The sequence below is a fragment of the Mytilus galloprovincialis genome, chromosome 9 (genome assembly GCF_965363235.1).
Source record: "Mytilus galloprovincialis chromosome 9, xbMytGall1.hap1.1, whole genome shotgun sequence".
In the NCBI taxonomy this organism is placed as follows: Eukaryota; Metazoa; Mollusca; class Bivalvia; order Mytilida; family Mytilidae; genus Mytilus; species Mytilus galloprovincialis.
In genome coordinates, this window is record NC_134846.1 from 68,136,163 (window position 1) to 68,144,101 (window position 7,939).

Genomic DNA, 7,939 nt, shown 5'->3' on the forward strand with positions numbered 1-7,939 from the left:
CTGACCAAGTGCTGTTACTTTGTAGCCGATCCATCATCCAAGATGGCCACCAGCGGGGGACTTATTTTAACATAGTACCCTATGGGAAATACATACAAATGTCTTCTTTTAGAGAAACACTAAATGGAATGAAACCAAACATTGCATGAATGTTCCTTATGAGGTGCTCACCAAGTGTTACTTTGTAGCCGATCCATTATCTAAGATGGCCGCCAGCGGGGACTTAGTTTGACATAGGACCCTATGGGAAATACATATAAATGTCTTCTTTTAGAGAAGCACTGAATGGAATGAAATCAAACATGGCATGAATGTTCCTTATGAGGTGCTGACCAAGTGTTGTTACTTACTTTGTAGCCGATCCATCATCCAAGAGGGCCAACAGCAGGGGACTTAGTTTAACATAGGACCCTATGGGAAATACATTCAAATGTCTTCTTTTGAAGAACCACTGAATGGAATGAAACCAAATGTGTCATGGATGTTTCTTATGAGGTACTGACCAAGTGTTGTTACTTTGTAGCCGATCCATTATTTAAGATGGCCGCCAACCGGGGACCTAGTTTAACATGGGACCCTATGGGAAATACATACAAATGTCTTATTTAAGAGAACTACTGAATTAAATGAAATCAAACATAACAATATTAAACCAAATTTGGCCTAAAACATCATTATAAGTATCTGTTACAATTTTTTACATTTTTTTAAATATTATTTTAAAATCCCAAGTATAGAATCAGGTGAGCGACACAGGCTCTTGAGAGCCTCTAGTTTGAGGTAGTGACTCTTTCATCTGTTGTAAAAGGACGAATATCTTGTTGCTAAGTTCTGACAGTTGACAGGAATAACTCAATTCACTGAGCTCATAATTGCTGATTAAAGCGGATCTTGCTCGTTTTAAAGCAGTAGAAGATGGTACGGGTAATTTGAAAAATACATTATCTGATCTTATAATTTTTTTCTATTAATATACTGCCTTCTTTTTCAGGTTGTGATGTTATTGCAACTGCATTTGATTCAAGGAAATACTCTTAATCTAATTTATTAAAGGGTTCTGGTATGTTTCCGGAAGTTTTTCCAATGACCATTCTTTGTAATTTTTCATGACAGCAAAAAAGTGCTTGCACGTCAGATGGTAGTTTGCCCAGTCATTGCAATCACATGATGGCAGACCTTTTTCATTCTTGACGAAATTTACCAGGTAGCCAATTGTCGTGATGGACTGGCTTTGTACTAAAAACAAGCCATTTTCCACATGGTTGTCATCGCAAATAGGAACATTATCAACTTCTTCTCATCTTTGAAAGCAATTCTTAACCATATTTGAAGGGTTCTTCCTTACAAAGGTTGGTATTTTTCCCAAATAACACCTAGCTTGGGTTGATGCTGTTACATTCAGCGTAAGATATCTGTAATTTTACCGAAAATGTTAATCTTTTTACATATAAAGATTATTGTCAAACTTAGAAGTCGCAGCAAGCTCGATATAGGGATAGTCATTAGGCGGAGGCTGCGTTAACTGACTTCTTAAAAGCTTTATATTTGAGAAGGTGGAAGACCTGGAAGCTTAGTTTTGTTTTTGTGTTTTGGCCTTTTTTCTTATACTGTATGCAATAGGTCAACTATTTTTGGTGTATGGAATGATCGTAACGTGTACATGGTAAACGGACAGGTGTCATCTGACCTTGACCTCATTTTTATGGTTCAGTGGTGACATTTAACTTTTTTAGTTTTGTTTTTTTCTCATACTATATGCAATAGATCAATTATATTTGGTGTAAGTAAATATTTTATGACGAACATGTCAGTTTCGCAGGTTTTATTTGACCTTGATATCATGCTCATGGTTAATTGCTCAGTATAAAGTTTTAAACGTTTTGTTCTGTAATCAATATGTTAACCATATTTTCGATTTGACCTTGACCTCATTTTCATTGTTCATTGGTAAGTTTGTAATTTACATGGTTAAGTCTGTTTCTTAGAAACTTAAAGCAACATGTCAACTAAGTTAGCCTGTTGAATGATTGTTAGGTGTATTTCTAGTTTGGTTAGTATGACCTTGCCCTCCTTTTCATGGTTCATTGCTCAGTGTTATTTTTTTTTTTTGTTTTTTTTTTTTTGGTCTATAAGCAATAGGTCAACTATATTGAGTTGGCACAATTTTTTTTAAATCCAGATCAGCTTTAATATTTAGACTTACAACGTGTACAACTTTCTCATTTTCCTGCGAGGTTTATAGTTTTCTAAACCAGAATGAAGCTATAGAGAAAAAATCGCATAATTTGGTAATTTTTGCGACGTTTGTATTAAATAACTACTGTAAACATGGATTTTCGATTATGTGGTGCAATGATTAACTGATGTGGTACAATCATTTACTTAAGTTTTTCTTCCCAAGACAATTTCACTATTGATGATGATTTCTCTAGCCCATTTTAAATTTAAAATTTAGAAAAAAACTAGAATAAATACTTGTAAATCCCGCTTTTATCCTATCTCCAATACGGAGATGAAAATTAACCCAAAATAATGACGTTTTATTCTTGAAGATAACAAATCGATACCGGTCGCTAAAGACGTCCGCATACATCGGGTCGGATCACTTCAAGCTTACACCTTTCTGGTGGTCATATGTAGAAAATGGTTGATTTAGCCTGGTTTTATAGCTAGCTAAACATCTCAATTCTATGAAAGTATCGTAAAATTCCTCTATATTGACAACGATGTGTGATCAAAACAAACAGACATAATATGAATAAATGTCATAAATAGGGGTTCAGCAATCAACATTGTGTTAATATCTTAATTACCATAAAAAGAAACATATACATGCATATATATATATATATATATATATATATATATATATATATATATATATATATATATATATATATATATATATATATATATATATATTATATATATATATATATATATATTATAAACAAACATTTACCATGGCGCACTGACGTGATGTATTAGTACAGAGCCACGTCATATGTAACAAAGAAACACAAAAAGGCATATAGACAAAGCATATAAGCAAAATTGAAAGACCAGAATACAATTATCATAGAACAATAACGGGATGTTTAAGTACAGAGCCATGTCAAATGGATAACACCAAAAACAGAGTTAATATTTTTAAAGACAAGTTAAGTATAACACATTATTAAGATGATCAAAGTGCACTGCACACGATATAATGCACTTAGCGGGTTATTTAAAAATGTACACCACATTTTTGGGATTATTTCGAATAGACAGAAAAATTATTACAACGGTTTATTGAGATTCAGTGCTATTTAATGTTTTATTATTATGTTACACACGATAATCAAAATGCTAATAACTACTATCCAATATGGCAAGTTTTTATTTATAAAACTTGTTTTGAAAAGAAATCATGTAACCGCCTCCCTCGTCTTTTTTCACATTTCTTTTACACGAGTTTTTGAATTTGATACTTGTTTGAGAACAAAAATTCCCACTGTAAATTACATTTTTTATATAGAAAAACAAGTGTGGACACAGATGAGTGTGGATAGAATGTTTGGATGTTTGACAGTGTTTTGTGACAAAAGGGAGTTCGATGTTTTCCTAAATGGTGTTATTAACTGTGTTGCACGATGACAACCAACCTGAGCATTAGGAGTATTGTTTATTAAATAGTTAGTTTTTATGGAAGAGACAGTAATTACATTAGTTACCAAATGATTATGACAGAATATGTTCCACATCTTTGATTTTAGATACATTTTGTAGCTAGGAGAGCAACACATAATAGGTTAATTTTTTCTTCTGTTTTTTTTTTTTCTAAATGGGAGATGATATATAGATTTGAGATAACTTGATATAAGGAACCTGTAATTCAATGGTTGTCGTTTGTTTGTGTGTTACATATTCGCTTTTCGATTATTTTTTGTACATAAATAAGGCCGTTAGTTTTCTTGTTTGAATTGTTTTACATTGTCATGTCGGGGCCTTTTATAGCTGATAATTGGGTATTGGCTTTGCTCATTGTTGATGGTCATATAGTGACCTGTAGTTGTTAATTTCTGTGTCATTTTGGTCTCTTGTGGAGAATTGTCTCATTGGCAACCATACCACATCTTTTTTATATGTATTTGCTTACTATTTTGTATGGTTCTATTTATATTATTTTGTGGTGGATCATCAGTATCATTAGTAAAAAAAAATGTTTAAAGGTTCCTCAGATTAGAATACATTTATTGGGTTTTAGTAATGACAATGCCTGACATGATGCTTCGGGCTAGATGATCTAGGAAGTAAACCTTTGTGCTGATTTTTATCGATTCTTTGATAATATCTCCTAATCTGGTCGAAGCAAAGAAAAATTTTGACCAATATGACAATTTTACCAAAAGAACCTTTGTGAGCGTGCTTCAAAGACTCATAACTGCTCCAAAAGTAATCTGATAGAATTTCAAGCATGTCAAGTGGATATTATCAACAGCTACTTAATTCGTCTTGATATGTCTAAATATCTAAAAAGTAATAGTATTCAAAAGGTTGTGCAAAACTATTCTCTATTTCATTTTTTTATATATGGATACAAATATCAATACAGTATTTGTTGTGGTATGAAAGTGCAGTAATTAACATTTACTGTAACAATGTTAATTCACACAAATTAAGAAATAAACAAATGAATGAAAAATGTCGAACATGTTCAATGAAATATACTTTTAGAAATCGATTAGGCCAGATAGGCCTTATAATTTTTTTTAAACATAATTTAAGGACCATTTACACTGGGTCGATGCCTCTGACTGGTGGACTGTTAGTCCCCAAGGGTATCACCAGCCCAGTAGCTAGTACTTCGGTACTGGCATGAAAATACGGATTGTTTGTGTTATTAAAATTTGCTGTTACAAATTGTTAGAAATTATTAAAAATTAAGGAATGTATCTCCCTCATTCAAAGCTCTGATTCCTTTCACGGATTTGGCTATACTTTTTGGACCTTTTGGATTATAGTTCTTCATCTTTTATATAAACTTTGGATTTCAAATATTTTGGCCACGAGCATCACTGAAGAGGCATGTTTTGTCGATATGCGCATCTGGTGCAGAAAAATTGGTACCGTTAATGTTATTACACATCAGTAGGCAGTACAGATGTATTAAAACAACCTAATATTGCTAGTATCAGGAGTAGCATTGTCAGCTGAATTTGGTCTTTTTTTAAAATTTGGTCAATGGACATATAATGTTTGGTTCAAATCGAAATAGAATGCTTTTATCTCCCTATTACTTACATTGTACATATCGGTGATACTTCTTTGACAAATCCTTGTACATGAGAGTTGACTGTCAAATCTTTATTTCACAAAGAATGAATTGCATAACAATGAACTGAGCTCAAAGCAAAGTACTTTAATAATACGCTTAGACAAAGAGCTAAATCCAGTGATATACTTTGTACTAAAGGTCCTTCATGAACATCCATCGATCAAAACCATATCTCAATAACATGCCATGCTACATGGTTGGATCAGAAGTCCTTAAAAAGACATGACTTTTTTCTCGTATTTTAGGTATATATGTACAGCTTAAAACTTTCTTGTGGTATAATCATTCAGTATCTAACAACTATCCATTTGCTTCATGCACAAATTGATATAGGTTGAGTGCCCCTCTGTTGGAAATAAGAACACACCTCCACCTAATTTTAGTCAACTAATGAGCAAACATTCAAAACTATAAAATGTAATCTAAGACTTGTCAGTGTCTATATTTACCATTGCCACTGAATCAGTGATATATGTACACATAATTATATACACTAAGACTAAAATTTTAAAGTACATATATAAGACTAAAACTGGCATTCAGTCTTTACTGACAGCTTCATTCCCCAAGACATTTTCAAATCTGACTTCATGATAAAATAAGATTCCATATCTACATGTACATGTACAACCAATGAAAATCAAATATCCCTCTAATAGACTAGCATTGAAATCCCAGTTTTCTAAAATGGTAGCTAGGTGGAACCTAAAACTAAAAAAATTGAAACAATATATCTTAAATATTTCAAATGCATGTACATGTAATAATATAAATTCTCCAAAATTCGCTATATTTTACTTTTTTTGTCTTCTGTTCGAGACTTTATTGACCTCTAGATGTCTTTCAATTACATTCAGTTTGGTGTGGGTTGATGTTTGATTGTTGTACATAATACAACCAGATGCTCCGCAGGATGCAGCTTTATACAAACGCAGAGGTCGAATCCGGAACAGTTGGGGAACCCCAAGAATTCATTTTTTGAAGAAATCTAATAAAGTTCAGTTTTGAACCATTTAGACCTTAATGGCGTAGACCAATTAAAAAAAATGATATCAAGATTCTAAATACACAGTTAGATTCAGCATTTCAAGGAACTCCAATAATTCAATTTTGGATGAAATCAAACTAAGTTTAACTTTGAACCCTTTTGGCCTCTATTTCCTAAACTGTTGGACCAAAACTCCCAAAATCAATCCCAACCTTCCTTTTGAGGTTATTAACCTTGTGTTTAAATGTCATTGCGTTTATTCGCTTTTAGTAAAGTTATTGTGCGAAAACCAAGAAAAATGCTTATTTTGGGCCCTTTTAGTTTTAGGGCCCTCAATTCCTTGACTGTTCTGTCGAAAACTCCAAATATCAATCCTAACCTTTCTATTGTGGTCATTAACCTTGTGTTTAAATTTCATTGATTTCTATTCACTTATACTTAAGTTATTGTGCGAAAACCTAGAAAAATGCTTATTCGGGCCCTTTTTAGACCCGTAATTCCTAAACTATTGGGACCCAGCCCCAAAATCAATCCCAACCTTCCTTTAGTGGTATTGAAGTTCTGCTTAAAATTTATAAAAATCCATTCACTAAAACTAAAGTTATTGTCTGGAAACTAAATGTGTCTTCGGACGAAGAGACAACGACAACATCATACCATCATTGACACTTTCGGGGACAGGGATCACTTTTTAAGAATTTCAGGATGTCAGGATTTGATATTTATTTTGTAATTTGGGACCTCAATATTTCATGTTTTTCAGACGGGATTTCGGGATCAGGACACTTCCGATACCTCTTCTTCTATAATGAGTTATTTAGACTTATATACCTTCTAATTCTATATTAAAAATCACAGCTCATAACAGGAACAATATGACACTATGTCTAATTTACTTTGACTACTGATATGCAAACCTAAAAACAGACACAAACATATCATAAAATAGTGATTGAAAGATTGATTGCACTTTGAATATATACTTCAGACACGTGTTACATGAACCGGTTTGTTTGCAAATAATAATGTCACTTGCTCGCGCACTGACGTCACAATTTGCATCGATCTTGCAATCGATTCACAGTTCACTCATGCAGACCAATTATCATGCAAACATGCAATGTGAATGTGATTGGTTATCAAATAATACAGAAATAATGCATGTACAGTTTTAGAAGAAATTAGTTCATCAAATATTATAGATTAGATTTTCACTTTTGACACGAATAGGTCTGGTTGACATTTCTGTCATCGGGGATAATATTGAGATAAATGGGATTAAACTGACCGTCAAAAATGTCCAGAGAAGCACATCTAGAGAGCCTTAGCATTAATAAGCCATGCTTACAAAAAATTACTCTATATTAATAAACTCTATGTAAATGACATTTCACAATGATTACGATAAATAATTTTGATGATGGCAATGATCAATGCTGGTTAAATTGGCGCTAAAAATATTCCTACTCCTATTGCTTTACGTAATGAATTTGTATGGAATTGAATTTGACTAAAGTTCAGCATAAAAAAACGTGAATATGCAAATGCATGACAACATATTTCTGATACAGTGTGTATATATTTCTGTAAACGAAGTTGCCTGTATACTTCACTAAGGATTACATTTGAGT